Raw genomic sequence first — 17,181 nt, 5'->3', positions numbered from 1 at the left:
GGAACACTTGAGCCCAGAAGATTGAGGCTGCAGCGAGCCATGATCATGCCACTGCACTCCCGCCTGGGTAACAGAGTGAGAACCTGTCTCAAAAAAATAATAATAATAAAATAAAAACAGAAAAAGAAGAACAGTGTGAAAGATAATGCATGAAAAGCTCTTTCTTATTTTCATGACTTTACAAGCTTCACTTTCTGCCTTCCCATTTTGTACCACGCAGACATTTACCACTGGGAATCTTCCTTGTCTGTGTCCCAAGGTTATCTGAACACCAAAGTTACACTTAAGAAGGAAAGGTTGTCAACTCAGGGGGATTGAAATAGAATTCCCTTGGAATCACCCATAACATCTATTTGAAAACAAACCCTTCCAAACCATCACATCATGGAAATCACAGTCCATGGTGAGAAAACTGCCAAGTTTTTGAGGTTGCAACTTAGAACACACACCAAAAAAATGTGTCTTCATCTCCAAGCATCTTTGGTTTGGAAATTGGGATAATAGGGCATCTGATCAGGCTTCCTCAAAGAATATCCAGTATTTTCCCGGCTTCCGGTGCCGGAAACCTGGTTGGTGGTCTAAGCCAGGAAGAAAAAGATATTTCACTTTGGAAGAGGAAAATAATTCTAAGTGTATTTTTTTAGAGCCACGATTTAGAAAAAATAATAAAATAAGGGATGCCTCTTATTTAAAATCAGTTTTCATTGTATCTGAATAGTCTGCTTTCCCTTGTTCATGAGTATCTGTGATTACGTGGTCAGGCCTGACACGTATCCCAGCCAGGCTGGGTGACATCCCTGTGTCCTGCCCTCTCCTCCAGCTCTTCTTCCTCATGGGCCTGCTCACTAGCAGCCTTGTGCTTTTAGGAAGAGAGGGACTGGATTTTCTGATGTTGCTCTGCTTCCAAACAAACCCAAACTAATTTAAATTCACAAACTCTAACAAAGGTGATGCCTTCCCTCTGAGAGTATCCAAAGCCACAAAGCCAACTGCAATGGCAGTTTGGGAATAGCAAGACTTTTAAAAGTTTTTGGTGTCATAATGTTATCATTTCGAGGGTTCATTTGAATACAAGCCTTAGATTTCTCTGTGTGGTGAGTATGAAGCACCCATTCTAAAATTAACCAAGGTGATCAGAGGGAACTAGGGCTTCTCCCCTTTAAACAGTGATTCTGTTTTCAAGATCAGTGGAAATAAGAAAAAGATGGAAAACTATTTGTTCAAAGAAAGGTACTACCTAGATTACCTTTATTTTCTCACTTCTTGATGCTGCTGCCTTGTCTTAGGGAAAAATTGCTGAAAATAATAATGGTGCGAGTAAGAGAGGGCTAAAAGGGAGATGAGTTTCAGCCACATTTGGAGAAAGGAAGAATTAGATGAACAGAGCTTGGATGATGGCAGTCGGTTTCTTTGTTTGGAGGAACTATAGTCTTGATTTAGCCCTTGAGCTCCTGTTTTCTGTCTTTTGTTTGTGTTTTATCTGTCTGATTTTTTCCTCCTTGAGGCAGCTTGAAATGTGAAAGGGCAAGGGAACAGAGCTAACGTAGGGTGGAAACATGTTTATATATAATTAAGGTCTTACTTCCTCAATTTGCTACTACTGAAGCCCAAGGGAGACCAAGTTCTGTTCCACACACCATGTGAGAGGAAGAGGTTGACTAAGATGAGTTAGGCAGCTTTATCAGCTTGTTGGCCAAGGGATGTAGGATCCTGAGATGGATTCAATATTTTGGTTGATATTAACAGAAATATAATTTTTAATTTTTTTCTGAAGAACCAGACAGAAGTTTAAGAAAAGAGTTTACCATCCAAGAATTTAATTTGCTTTTCATCACAGTATGACAAAACAGGCATGCTAGGGTCCAGCCTCAACTAACCCGAGTTGGTGAAAGGAAACAGAACTGAATTGGAAATAAATGCCAGGAGGTTCTGAGAATTAGAAAAAAAAATGAGAAGGGTCAGGGTGAAGATGACAAAGGGCGATGGTTCTCAAAATCCTGCTGCAGTGTGAGAAGTAGCTGCCTTTTAGTGTAAGGTCTGGGCTTATGGAGGAACCCAAGAGAGTAAGAATGGAGTCAGCAAATTCATATTTAAATGAATATGCCCGCATTCCTTTGCCCTATTGATTCCAGAAGTTGAAATTGTGGCCTTTAATGTGTTTAAGCCCTTAGATCATTTGCTAAGAGTTCAGGGGGAAAAAAGCAGCTGGTTCATCTCTGGTATTTTCATATAGCTTTTCTTTACAGAAGTTACTCATAAGTGGTATTTTCAATGGAGACCTTCAGAAAAAAGATGCTTGGATATCTCATCAGGTTTCAGAGAAGTGTTCAGACTTGTTAACCCTTTTAACTCAGCTAAATGTCCATTAAACCATAAAACAAAGTCCATTACACTTTTGGGCCGGGGACTTGAGTGACTGACTGCTCCCTGGGATGTTGCTCATCTCCTGTATGGACTAATATTGGGGCTTATTAGATCGTGGGGGTGAGAAGGCTCACTTCCTCTGTGCTTGGATGCTGGGGCTGTTTTGATGCTAGTTGGCTTTCTGTGGGTCTTCTCCCTTATCAGTAGAGGATACACCCCACTTCTCCAGATGAGTCCCTTATAAAACAGCTGCTGCTTCATAAGACATTCCCTTAACCCAAGCCCTTTCCTCCCTATCAGTTACACTAATTGAAGATCAAAACCATTTCCCCCCACCTCCCATTACGTATTTTCTACTTATCCTCTAAGAAAAGAATTACAGGTTAGGATTACTCTAGAAGTGGTAGCAGTCAGTAGAGGAATGACATCCTAAAATATGACCATTAGAGACAAGAAGAAATTAGAAAGCTAGCATGCAGTGGGCATTTAATAAACAGCTGCTGGGAGTGGTGGCGGTGGAGAAGAGCAGAGCAGAGGAGGAGGGGAGAGAGGAGGAGCTGTAAAGTGGGAAAAAGGAGCTAACAGTTTAGAAGGACAAAATGGTGGCAAAAAAGTCTGTCCCTTGGTTTTCTCCCATTGACAAATCTAAGACTGATGATGTCTACCCTACTTCCTACCTCTCACAAAACAACATTAGAAAGCAACATATTTAGGTAACCTGGGGTCATAAAGGAGAGTTGAAATAGAAGCTTCAGCAAATAACCCCTGTATCATCAGGCCTTGGATTATTGGCAATTCCAAGCACTACCTGAGTCTCCATCTCAAAAAGCTCTTCCTTCTGCTGGCTGGAGTGCAGTGGCGCAATCTCAGCTCACTGCAACCTCCACCTCCCGGGTTCAAGTGATTCTCCTGCCTCAGTCTCCCAAGTAGCTGGGATTACAGGCACTCACCACCATGTCTGGCTAATTTTTTGTATTTTAGTAGAGACGGGGTTTCACCATGTTGGCCAAGATGATCTTGATCTCCTGACTTCATGATCTGCCCGCCTCGGCCTCCCAAAGTGCTGGGATTACAGGTGTGAGCCACCACGCCCAGCCCCCTCTGCCTTGAAAATACTCACAGCATCATCTCAACAGCCAATACACTGAAACCCCTCTCCACACTGAAGCACAGTTGTCTGTGAAAAAAAATTAGGGAAGCCATAGAGGAACAATAGCTCGTTTGCAAATTACAGCTTCATCAGAAGAAAAGTTGAGGCAGGCATATAGTATTTTCTTTTATACACCACAGACAGACAACCCCTAGACTTGGAATTCAGAATTAACAAAAACATTAAATCCATTGGGCTTTGAGAAGGGTCAATGTTTTTTCATATGTCTTCTCTGCTACTATTATTTGCATAACAAATTGCTGCAAAATGCATTCATGTCAGATGTTGGAAATAAACTCTTTGGGGTATAGCTATTTTTAAATAAGCCATAGTTATATGGGTGTTTTTAAAACATTCAAAGCCTGAGTTTGTGTTTCAAATCGTAAGTGATCACAGGAACTCTATATTGTTGGTCTGGTGCTGACCTACAGAACAGAGTCTGAAGTCCCTCAGAAATGATGATGTTTTAAAGAGTTACAAAAGTTCACATTGGCTGTAGATTAAAGCCCTGTATTTCTAGGCAGGTACACAGAAATCCCTGGTGCCAGTTTCTACCTCCACTTTGGAGAGCATTGAACTTTCCTTGCAAATATTCAAAATACTTCCCCACCAATAGATTTTACTTACTGACACTGGGAACAGGCATCCCCACCCACATTCTTCATCCTTAAGAATCAGAAGTTAGAAAAAAAAAAAAAAAAGGTTGCATTCTTTGAGATTATTTGCATGAGTGGATTATTTGTGTCAGTCTCTGAGAGATTATCTTCATAGTCTCTAGTCTATTTGTCCAAGCTTACTATTCCCACAAAAGATTTTTCCTGTGGTCTAGGGAGTCTCATGATTGCCTCCCTGGACCTATGCAATACCAACCTCCCCACCCCACACACACTTTCCTCCCCTGCAGCCTCTGCAAAGCCCTGGCTCCTGGTGCTCCTTGAGCTTGGACTGCCAGCTCCACTTCCCGTGTTCTAGGCAAGCAGCAAACACCCTTCAAAACTGCCATCAAGCCCCACCTGTTTTATAAAAACTTCCCAAGCTTCCATGATATGTGCGTTATATTATTAGCAACGGTATTAGCCGGGTGCCTGTATTCCCAGCTACTCGGGAGGCTGAGGCAGGAGAATCACTTAAATCCAGGAGGTGGAGGTTGAGGTTGCAGTAGCCAAGATCACACCACTGCACTCCAGCCTGGGTGACACAGCGAAACCCTGTCTCAAAAAAAAAAAAAGTAAAAATAATATTAGCTAACATTTATTTAATACTCTCCGCCAAGTTTGATACTAAGTAATATCTCATTTCTCATTGAAAAAACAACCCTTGAGGAAAGCACTATTATTATCTCCATTTTACAAAGGAGGAAATTGAACTCAGATGGGCTAGATCTATGTGATTTAAAGGAGGACCTCAATCAGGACAGGTTAAGAATCCAGCATGGGGGTTTGGTGCCTTGGACTAGAGTGGTTGAGTAAGTGGCAGGAGATTATAGTGGTGAGGGGTGTTTAGAGGATACGAACCACTAGACTTCTTGGTGGCTTGGATCCTGCCCTCCCGATCTGAAAGGTTACATTTCATCCCGTCTTTAGATGTCATTTGCACTACTTGAACACTCCCCAGGGCCCTCACTGCTCCTACCCCCTAATTGATCTCCACCTTTCTTCATATCTGAGTTCATATGACGATGTCTCAGACAGGGAGGGCTTTTCTTACACATACTTCTGCAAAAATTAGGTTTCTACTCTTAGTAATATAACTGCCCCTCTTTCTGTTACCTCTGTGGTACTTCTCTCAATTTTTAAATATTTGAGAAATTACTTAGCTGATACGAGAGGGAAGATGTCTATTTCACACTTTATTTATAGTATCCTCTTTACTTACCATGCAGTGGTACTCAGTGAAATACAGGTTGAAGCTGTCCAAAAAAAGAATTTAAAGGAGTTCCTCCTCATTTAGATCATAAATGGAATGGAATTCCTTCATAAAAGGAAATTCATCTAAAGGTGAAAACAGGAGTCAAAAAGGAAAATTAAACTATTTCAACCACTATCTCACCAAAAGAACAACTCCAAAAATGTGATCTGGAGGGAAAAACAATCAAACTAATGAAGAATAGAAGACAATGAGTCAGGAGTGACTATCCCTTACAATAGGGGTGATTATTTTTAAAAATCTGTCTTTATCTAATGGTCAGTGGCACTCAGTTATATGGCCAGACACAAGAATTAGAAGATTTTACTCTCCTGTCATTTGTTATTTCATATCCAATAACTTCATTTACTTTTTTTTTTTTTTTACTTTACTTTATTTTTGGTCTTTGGCCTTCCAGTTCCCCCAAATTTTGGATAGCCTGAATGTGGGATGATCCTGTATTCAGAGAAGTGGATTTCCCTTCACTAGTCCATTTGCTTTTAAAAATAAAGAAAACATTAAAATGAGTTGCAGATATAAGTAATCCTTATTTAGTTATTTTGCTTTCTCAACCAACATAAGGTCTCTACATAAGGACACAATTTGGATTCAGTACCTCCTAAGTCTGCCACGTGGGAGAAATGTGTCCCCCCTCATTTCTGTGTGGGTATTTGTCTAAATCTTGTCTCCCTTCCCACTACTGAGGTCTCACACCTTGGAGAGTTCTATCTAGATATAGAACATGGTTATATATGCTGGTAACAAAATAGTTGTAACTATTTTCCTCACTCATGAATCTTACCCTTTAAACAGGTAAAAGAGTGATTTACATGGATTGGCAGGAGTCAGAGAATCCTTATTGCTTTTGTAAGCTGAGACAATATGCCCAGTCCATACCAACACCAAATAAGGTATCTTGGAATGTGATTGCATCCATATGCTTTCAGCTCATGCAATATAGGCACAGAGAACCAATTTTAGGAAACTGGCCTCAAAGGAAGGCACAGGCTCTTGATTTGATTCCCACCGTTCTACTCCAGCAGCCACATATAGAGCCCTTAATATTAATTTTAATGTAAGTTGGAGGAAATTTTTCAATCTTTGAAAACTATCTTTCACCCCCCTCTCCTGGGGGCCTGTGTTATTCACCAGCTAGAAACGCTAGCAGCTGGAAGCAGAAGATGGCTTGTCTAGTCCTCCTGGATGCGTGCATTTAAAGAGCTGTAAGGTTGACAGAACTTTCGCCAGAGCGCGTGTTTTTAACTTAGTAGGAAGAATAGCTTGGTCTCATAAACTGTTGTGCCATCTTAGATTATATATTGCGTGGCAAATTTTTGTTATTGGGTATTTGTCTAGTTACATCAATATTAACTAGAGTAGACCTTGAGAAAGCAGAGAAGGAAATTTTGCTTCATGTGGGCTGGAGTTTTGCTATCCAGTTTCTGAGTTCTTATACATTGCATTTTGAGTCTGTGACCAAATGACCTGTCTCTTGCTCCAAGTAAGCAAATATTGACATTCTTGCCATCCACCAGTGTCTTTCCTCTAGGGGATGACAAAACATTCGATGTGTAGCAAATGTACATAGGTGCCAGCAGATAAAAGAGTTTTGCCTTAGGTCATCTACCAGGAAATGTGATATTTTACCTACCTATCTCCCTGTTCACTGGGAGGAATTCTGAAATCCTTAAGTAAAAGACGTTGAAACTACTAACGTGTTCCTTTGTTGTATCAATATTTTTAGTAGTCGGAATGTATGCTTTCTATTCCCAGTAATTTTATTAGGTTACTAAAAAAATATGATTTGGTTAAGAGGGAACATGAGCCAAGTGGTAGGGCTAAATCCCTTCTTTTGTCTGAGTCGTGACAATATTTTAACCGCAAATGTTTATCTTTCATCCTCAGGGGAGATGAGTAGCCTCTTTTTTGAATCATCCTCTGCAGGGTGCAGTAGATGCAAAGCAGTACTATTATCCAAATTGTTAGCTCTTACAGCCAAGCTAGAGTCTATTCACTGTTACAAAAACCCAGTGAGGAAAAAAAAACATGCTAAATGATAAAGAATTACAAAATCACATTTCAATTAGCTCCATTAATTTGGAAAATGGAATTTCCCTTTGTACGACTTGGAGTAATCAAAATTTACCAAATTAAGAAGAAATTCTGACATTCTGCACTACAGAAAGGATGAACCATATTGGGCTTACCATTCTGCATCCTAATTTTTAATATCTATTCATGTTGATACATATGGATCTAATTACTTTGTCTCTTTTTGAGACAGAGTCTCGCTCTGTTGCCCAGGCTGGAGTGCAGTGGTGCAATCTGGGCTCACTGCAGCCTCGGCCTCCTGAGTTCAAACGATTCTCCTGCTTCAGCCTCCCACGTAGGTGGGATTACAGGTACCTGCTACCATGCCGGCTAATTTTTGTATTTCACCATGTTGGTCAGGCTGGTTTCAAACTCCCAACCTCAAGTGATCCGCCTGCCTTGGCCTTCCAAAGTGCTGGGATTACAGGCATGAGCCACCACACCCGGCCTGGGTCTGATTCCTTTTAACCACTATACATTATTCAGTTGTGTGAATAAACCATGTTTTTCTTTATCCATACCTCTTTCACTTCCTGTTCTTAAGTTAGTCACATCATTCTGGACCTCTGCTATAAAGGAGAGCCAGCAATCTGTATGTCCTTTTTTTTTTTTCTTGAGACGGAGTCTTGCTCTGTCACGCAGGCTGGAGTGCAGTGGCACAATCTCCGCTCACTGCAAGCTCCACCTCCTGGACTCACGCCATTCTCCTGCCTCAGCCTCCCGAGTAGCTGGGACTACAGGTGCCCGCCACCATGCCAGGCTAATTTCTTTTTGTATTTTTAGTAGCGACGGATGTTAGCCAGGATGGTCTCGATCTCCTGACCTGATGATCCACCTGTCTCGGCCTCCCAGAGTGCTGGGATTTCAGGCATGAGCCACCGCGTCCGGCCTGTATGTCCTTTCTTCATTGGGTCGTTTAAAGGATGAACAAGACAATAATGTGAAATGATTATAACTCTTTTGTTAGAAAGTGGTACAAACATGAAAACTAATGCTATTTTCTTGTATGTTATGATTTTCATCTAGAACGACAAGATTCCTTGATCATTCTTTGTTTTATTTAAGTGAATAGTAGGTAATAATCCATTTGTGAAAGTGATGGGAATGTAAAATTAGACAAATGTGATTAGCTGGGCCTTACCGCTGCAAACTCTGCTCAAGATAATGCTGCCAAGACCCAAAGACAATCATTTTGTTGCTCATAAATGACAGTTTAAGCTGGTGAGTGGCTGAGGTCCAGCATTCTCCTTGGTTCCTAGATGGACGGTAAAGCTGCTTTGACCATAATTTTCCATCTTTCTTCTTGGAAAGAGTGACTGGAGGCCACTCAGTAAAGTGAACCTTGGAAATAAGACTTCTGTCTCACACCATCTGTTCATGAAAGGGAGCTATAAAAATAAACGCGTATTCAGAGCCTAATGGAGACATGGCAACAGGCCTGAGGACATGCCATCCCTGAATCCCCTCCTCTGATTCTCTTGTAGTTCTACTTAGTTTCAGAACACAATGAATGTATCAGTTGTAGGCAAATGTGTGTTTTCTCAGCTTGTTTATCTGGAAAGTAGTTGAAGGAGATAAGAATGAGTAGCTTTGGAAAGAGCCAGCACTAGGAAAACTGGGAAGGACATAAGAGAATAGCATTTCCACAGCTAAGATGCTATCTGGAAGCCGCCTGGAATATTGTAATGATAGTGTGGGATCATGTAGTGTTCTAATAGAAGATGGGTCTCTCTTTGTTCCTACATACAAACTCCAAAGCAAACTCCTAGGTGGGTATGACTTAAGAATGGAGCAAAGCATTAGCATTAAATGGCAAGAGGTCTGGATTAAACATAGATGAAGAGAGACTCCCTTGTTGTTCTCACTACTTTCCTGGTTTCTCATTAAATTGGTCTGCGCTTCCCTGGGATCCTTTTATTCTGTTTTTGCCCTCTTTTCACTAAATCTTCCTTTAATTTCCTTTGGTTTGATCTGATGACATTAGCCCTTTACATCAGTTTCTGAGCATACCCTTTTGGCTTGTTTCCTCTTTCTCCTTAAATCTCAGGGCAGCGTCTTTACCCCAGGGAATTCGATCTCAGTGTCTTTCAACACCTTCACTGTTGGCCTGTAGCCTCTCAGGCTGCGCTAAGCAGGGCCCTGGGGAGTCTTCCACTCTCCTTGGAGAGCTGCTTCTCTATGGGCTGTGGGACACTTGACCTCACGTGTCTCCCCACCACCCTTGTGAAAGAAGCAGCCATTAGGCCCTCTTGACATGTGTGGGAAGCGCTATTCTGAGAAACACTCTAGGGACCCCACTGCTAAGTCAGTGATAGATTTTGACATCCAGAGGGAGGGTCAGCTCCCTTGAGTCTCACTTTGAGTGATTTCTAACTACTATTTCCATCATTCGAGTTTTGTTATCCAAACAGACCTTATCCAAAATGTGCTGTTATTACTAGCAATGTCATTGTTGTTTGACCTCTCAAAACTACTTATTCTAAACAACATCTCCCACACTGATTTTATATGTCAGGTCTAATACAATTTGGGGAAAAGGTTACTGAGTACCTAATCTTAACCATTCGTTCTTTATGAATAGGCCCACAGTGTGTCAGATATTGTGCCGAGCAAAGACAAGAGACGGTCTCCCGGCTTAAAGATCTCACAACGTAGTCAGGAGAGCCAATCCTAAACAGACAACTGTATAATAGGGGAATGGCAATGAAAAGGATAATAGAGAAAATTTCTTCAGCCCATTTTTGAGAGTCTGCAGTGTGTCAGGTACTGTGCCAGGCATAGTTTATATAGTCATGAACAGGACAGATAAACTTCTAATTAGCAAGCGCAAGAGACAAAAGAGCAAATAAGTAACCCATTGTATAATTACAAATTGTGGAAAGTTTAGGTTTGGCTGAAGAGGGCTGGTATTAAGAAACTTACTTTAAAAGAGTAGGGAGAGTAGAACAGTGATGACATTTAAGTCTGGGAAGGAGCCAGTTATAGGAAGCATAGAAGAAAAACACATCGTACGCAGAAAGAACACCATGATTGGCAGCCCTGAGGCAGCTGAGAGCTTGGCATACTGAGAGATTAAGATGGGCGAATACAACCGGAACTAGGGCAGACCACCTAGGCAGGGCCCTGAAGATCATGAGACGGAATTTGGATTTTATTCTACAGGAAGCCTTAAAAGAATTTGTAAAATGAAAGTAACCTGACTACATTCATGTTTTAAAAGATTATTCTGGTTGCTGTGTAGACAAATAAATGCACAGAGGCAAAAGTAGATAAGGAAGTTATTGAAGTAGCTCAGGTGAAAAATGAGCATCTTGGACCAGGCTGGTGGAAATGGAGATGGAAAAGTATGGATGAATTCAAGACTATGTTTTTGAAGTAGAAAAGACAGGAATTGGATTTAAACATAGGAGTTGTACAAAAGGAGGAGCCAAATCCCAGGTTTTGATCATCTTAGTGAATGTCGATGCTATTTACTGAGGTGACTCAGACAAGGAAAGGAACAAATTTGTGTTATGGTAGACAACTCAGGGAATAATTGGAATTCCTGGACAGCTATTCATGTCAGGATGTTCAGCAGAGCAGGGGAAATGCAAATCTGATGTTGAGAATGTAGTTTGGAGTTGATGATAGAGATTTGAGATTCATCGGCAGAACAAGAGTAGCTGAATTTATAGCTAATTATAAAACAGAGGGCTGGGGCACGGTGGCTCACACCTGTAGTCCCAGCTACTCAGGAGGCTGAGGTGGGAGGATCACTTGAGCCTAGGAATTGGAGGCTCCAGTGAGCCTTGATTGCACCACTGTGCTCCAGCCTAGGTGACAGAGTGAGACCTTGTCTCTTAAAAGATAGAAAAGAGTCTAGAGAGCGAGCCTTGGAGCCTGAATATATTTAAGAGGGAGAAGAAGAGCCAGTGGCGGGAACAGAGCAAGTGATCAGAATGGGTGAGATAATTGACCAATGTTGAACATGACCCTACCTGACTTGCCACTGATAAGCATTTTTTCCTTGCAAATAAAATTTAAAAATACTGTTTCTGAAAATGTTCAAAAAACTCTAAAGCATTAGCTATGTGTAATCTATCAAATTCATGTGGATATCTATCCACTCTGTGAGGTAAACACGCACTAAGAGGACCATGTAAGAATCTGAGCCTCTGAAAACCAGTGTTGGGCTCCACGCTCCAGCCCAGGCAGACTTGGCTGTCATGGTATGAAGGAAATGGGACATGTTGCTTTTTAAATAGTACTCACAGTTATTAAGTAACATGATTAATAATAATGTGACCAAAGATTTTTAAAAATTCCTTTCCCACCTCTCCCCTCTCACGGGGGTACATTACACTATCTGTTGCTGGTGGCATTGCTGCCATCCCCAAGTCCATGTTTCAACTGTGTGTGGCTTCCAGCACTTCAATGAAATCTTATTTAATCACAGATGCCATTTTATAGAACTGTAAAGAAGGGAGCACATGGCTTTTGGCAGGGGCACACTGTTCCAATGTGGTCTTCCCTATGTTTGCAGTAGGATGTTACAGCTCCAGGCTCCATGCCTTCCACCTTGTGAGTTCACAGAAGCCTGTTCTGTGAAGAATACTTTTCAAACATGAAAGTTACCCACAAAGCATTCTGGACCATGGGTGTGACTAAACCTCCAGCATGAGTTGGAATAGTAGGTTTCAGGGGCTTTGTTTCCACATAGTGCCTTTAAAATTGGTATTTTAAAAATGGTTATGATTGTACCACCATGTCCTTATTTATGATAATAGTAAAATTGCTACTTTGGCATTTTGTTGGTTTAAAAATCTTTAAAAATGCTCAAAACATGTAAGAACTGTCATAGAATGTATGTGAGAGGAAACTTAAAACTTTGAGTTTTAAAATTTAAGCAGTTTTCTTGGAATAACGGCATTTGTGAGAATTTTCTCACACTGCAGAGATGACCTCTTTGGGCCCACCTTGATGTAGGCAATAACAATAGAAACTCTCGGCCGGGCGCAGTGGCTCACACCTGTAATCCCAGCACTTTGGGAGGCCAAGGTGGGCGGATCACGAGGTTAGGAGATCGAGACCTTCCTGGCTAACACCGTGAAACCCTGTCTCTACTAAAAATACAAAAAGAAATTAGCTGGGCATGGTGGTGGGTGCCTGTAGTCCCAGCTACTCGGGAGGCTGAAGCAGGAGAATGGTGTGAACCCAGGAGGCAGAGCTTGCAGTGAGCCGAGATTGAGCCACTGCACTCCAGCCTGGGTGATAGAGCAAGACTCTGTCTCAAAAAAAAAAAAACAAAAAAAAACCAGTAGAAACACTCTGTCTTTGAGACAGACCATGAATGGGGGCTCGTGGGTAGGAGAGAAAGGGCAGTGCCTCGGGTAGCTCAGGATATGAGTGAGTACCCTGCCCCATGAACATTCTGCCTCCTCTGTTCTCCCCAAGATAGAGTAGCTGCAGCATATTGTCCTACTCTTGTACCCAGTGGTGAGACTCAACTAGCAAGATTGGTTCCCTGTCCAGAATCAACAACAGAGGAAAGCCAAGAAACTCAACAAACAGGAGAACTTACACCTGAAAAAACATGCTTGTAGGCAGAACAGATATTCAGAACATGTGTGTTTTATAATCTCAGAGAACTATAAGATACAGACACCTTCATAAAAAAGAATCCAGTAGAGAATATAGAAATTAAAATTTGAGTTGATGAAATATTTTTAAAAGAGAGTAAGAAATACTCAAATAATGCAAGATTACTTCCCAGAAATGAAAAGACATTGCATCTCTTATTGAAAGAGCCAACAGAGACAATGAAAAATAAATGTACACATATGTGCACCCTTAATTCTTTATAATGAACCTTGAGAAATCAAGGATTTAGAAAAATGCTGAGAGACAAGAAACTTCTGAGCAGCAACCCTGGATACAGGAAAAAAAAAATGGAGTAATAAGTGTAAAGTTCTGAGGGGAAAGATATCAGAACCTAGAATTCTAAATTTAACCAAACTGTCATTAAAGTAAATGAGAAAAGTAAATTCTTTTGAGAAACGCAGAGCCTAGAAAGATTACTAATTGTAGATCATCTTGTTTGTTTGTTTGTTTGTTTGAGACAGACTCTCACTCTGTCACCCAGGCCTAGAGTGCAGTGGTGCAATCTCGGCTCACTGCAACCTCCACCTCCTGGGTTCAAGTGAGTCGCCTGCCTCAGCTTCCTGAGTAGCTGCAATTACAGGTACATGCCACCACACCTGGCTAATTTTTGTATTTTTAGTAGAGGCGGGGTTTCACCATGTTGGCCAGGCTGGTCTCAAACTCCTGATCTCAGGTGATTCACCTGCCTTGGCCTCCCAAAGTGCTGGGATTACAGGTATCTCACAGATCTTCTCTTGAAGTTGTACTTCTTCAAGTTGAAAATGAATCTAGGAAGAAGTGGAGTAGCAAAAGGTATAATGAGCAAAGACATTTATAAAATAATGGTTAAAGCATTATTAATAAAATGTGAAGCATTTGTGTTTGATAATGTGGAAATAAAATTGCAGGTGATATCAAAATGGGATGAGGCATTGGATGTGACCATAGAATTTAGGAGGAGAATGAAAGGAAAAGCAAGCCTCCCTTACATTGTTCCAGGTTAGGGTATTGAGATATAATTAGTTGTAGATAACCTTAAAATCACAGGTATAATGGGTGTTAAGATTTAAGTATTAGCCGGATGTGGTGGCTCATGCCTGTAATCCCAGCGCTTTGGGAGGCTGAGGCAGGTGGATCATGAGGTCAGGAGTTCAAGAACAGCCTGGCCAAGATGGTGAAACCCCATCTCTACTAAAAATACAAAAATTAGCCGGGCATGGTGGCGGGCGCCTGTAATCTCAGCTACTTGGGAGGCTGGGGCAGAGAATTGCTTGAACCCGGGAGGCAGAGGTTGCAGTGAGCCAAGATTGTGTCACTGCCCTCCAGCCTGGGGTGACAGAGCAAGACTCCATCTCAAAAAAAAAAAAAAAAAAAAAAAGATTTAAATATTTATTAGTCAAAAAGTTAGAATTTATCATGTTCAAACCAGTAAAGGAAAAATGAAGCAAAGACAGTTTGGTGAATCCAACAAAAGTTAGGAAAAGGTGAAAAAGTAAATAGCCAGCAAGCTTGGTGAAGAAAAGTACAAAATAAATATGAGGATTAATCTAAATATATTCATAATCAAAATAAACACGAATGGACCAACTTTACCCAGGCAGCTGAAAGGAAAAAGAAGGGACTCATTTAAAGCTGAGAGAGGACAAGACAATCTGCCATTATTTGGATACTCTGATTATCTCTTAGAAAATCTGATTATCTCTTAGAAAATTATATCTTAGAAAATCTGTGATATTTGAACAGTGTTTATCCATCTCCAACAACAACAAAACTGCCTCACACAATTTCAAATAGTAATCTAAAGGACAAAAGCAAAACCAAAAATATAAACAGTATTAAAATACGAGACCTCTTTATTACGTTGGGAGTAGAGAAGACCTTCTTGCAAATGATTTAATCAGCAAAAGACATGAAGAGTATTTATGAATTTGACTGTTTCAGATTTAAATTTAAAAATGATAAACGTTGTAAACAAACTTAATAGACAAGCAAAAGCATGGGAAAATATATTTGCAAAATATTTAATCAAGGGTTGGTACCAAAATCTATGTGATTTGCAGAATTTTAAAAGTTTGGCAAAACAATTATCAGCCCTTAGTAGTATTAAATTATACTATCATTGTGGAGGACTGACAGTCTCAAATAAATTAAAACTATGTCTACCTGATACGCTAACAAATCTACTTCTGTATGTCTGTCTTAGAGAAACCTTGCATGTTTGCACAGGGACACTCAGAAGTTCTGGAAGGATACTCCCAAAATGATAACAGTACTTGAGTTGTAGAAGATAACTATGTATATATGTGTTGGGGGAGACAGAGGGTGTGATGCAGAGGGCTATCAGGGAGACTTTATCTGTAATGTTTTATATTTTTATAAGGAGAATGCATATAACCTAAATTAGTTAAGGATTAATTTTGCAAAATATTTAAGAGTGGAAGTTTTATTTTCAGTTTCATAATAGAATTAAAGCCTCTCTCTTTGCAGTTAAAAGAAAAAGCCTGTCTGTTAACGCAAAGTTTCAGGTTGAGCCCGCTTTTTATGTAATCATGAATCTCTGTTACTCAGTTCACTTTTTATAATAGAGGGAGTTTTTAGATGAGAAGTTTATATACACCCTTCATGTTGTAATCATGAATCTCTGTTACTCAGTTCACTTTTTACAATACAGGGAGTTTTTAGATGAGAAGTTTATATACACCCTTCAGGTTGTATTGATGGATTTTGGTTGGAAGTCGTCTGCGTTTATCTTTAGGCATATCAGTTTTAAATGTTTAAATATCTGTAATTATTTTGTTTAACACTCATGTAGCTGGACTTATTATTCAGTCCACCATTTGAGATGGTAAAATCTTAAAAATACATCAAAGGCAGATTATTCTCGCCAGTCCTGTTTCAAGTATGCAAAAAATGGTAGGTAATACATTTACATTTTTAATTTCATTATATAAATGACATTAAACTAACCATAAAATAGTTGCCAATAATAACAGCATTGTTTCACTGAGCTTTTATACATGACTGTGAGTCATTTTTCCTCGTCAAAATGAGAAGTGGTTTTTTTTCTTTCTTTTTTTTAAAGTTAGATCCTAAATGCCCAACTTTTGACCATATTTTTCTTCTGCTTTGGAATTTTTTTTCCTATCAGTCATTATATTTCTTTAGGAAACGTCTTTAAATTTTTTTAAGGAAAGGAACAAAGCTAGCAAAGAAACAGATGTGTCCCATATAAAATATGCAATAAATCTTGTCCCACAAATTCTTTGCTCTGAACTTTCTGACAGAAACTGTCAAATACCCACTTTAATTCAGGTATAAAATGTTCACTCCATGTCATGGCGCCAACCACCATATGCCAGAATAAAGTTAGTGACCAGCCATAAAAACAGCAGCGTAAGCACCTTTGAAACGGTACAAGTCATCGTGGGTGAGAACGACCCATATAAATCCATAGGGAATTAATCTTGGCTTTGCTACTATCCTGCTGGGCATTTGCAACAAGCTTCTACTCCCACACAGCAGAAGTAGTAATACTTTTTAAAAGGAGAGAGAAAATAAGAGAGCCGTGTGTCCACCTAATGAGCTTGTTGGTTGGGGGAAGGGAGTTGCATGGATCAGAAAGCAGTGGGTTTTCCTCCCCCTCCTCGGAGCTCTGGAATCCCCTTGAAGAGGCAGAGCTCAGCCTCAGTTGAACATGTGGGGTTCTTCTTCAGCTCGCCTTGCCTGCCTTCGCAGATCATGTGAAACCAATCTCCCTGAAGTGCGATCACAAGGAATGACTTCAGCTTCATAAATCATTGTTATCATCCCACAGGAGGAGGTAATGCTATGGTTTTTCTCCAGTAAAACATTTCAAGCCTCTGGTTTCATGAGCCTTTTTTTTTTTTTACTTTCTGAAATCAGCTTCGTGCCACTTGTACAATTAACTTCAGGCTCCTGCGTACAGGAGATGGTGGCACTTCTCCAATTTGCCTAATATTTGAACATTTTACCCTCAGATTTCGAGGGAGATCTGTTTCCTACTGAATGCGTGCTTGTGTGTGTGGCTTGTC

General features: G+C 40.4%; 1 protein-coding gene across 8 annotated transcripts in view; it reads left to right on the top strand.

The window, feature by feature from the left end:
- Positions 1 to 17,181, top strand: part of FMN1 (formin 1) — a 423,460-nt gene that overhangs the window by 360,329 nt on the left and 45,950 nt on the right. The window lies entirely within an intron of this gene.

This window comes from Gorilla gorilla, chromosome 16 (assembly GCF_029281585.2).
Source record: "Gorilla gorilla gorilla isolate KB3781 chromosome 16, NHGRI_mGorGor1-v2.1_pri, whole genome shotgun sequence".
Lineage (NCBI taxonomy): Eukaryota > Metazoa > Chordata > Mammalia > Primates > Hominidae > Gorilla > Gorilla gorilla.
The sequence above is the reverse complement of the archived record's forward strand: the minus strand, read 5'-3'. Positions and strand labels throughout refer to the sequence as shown.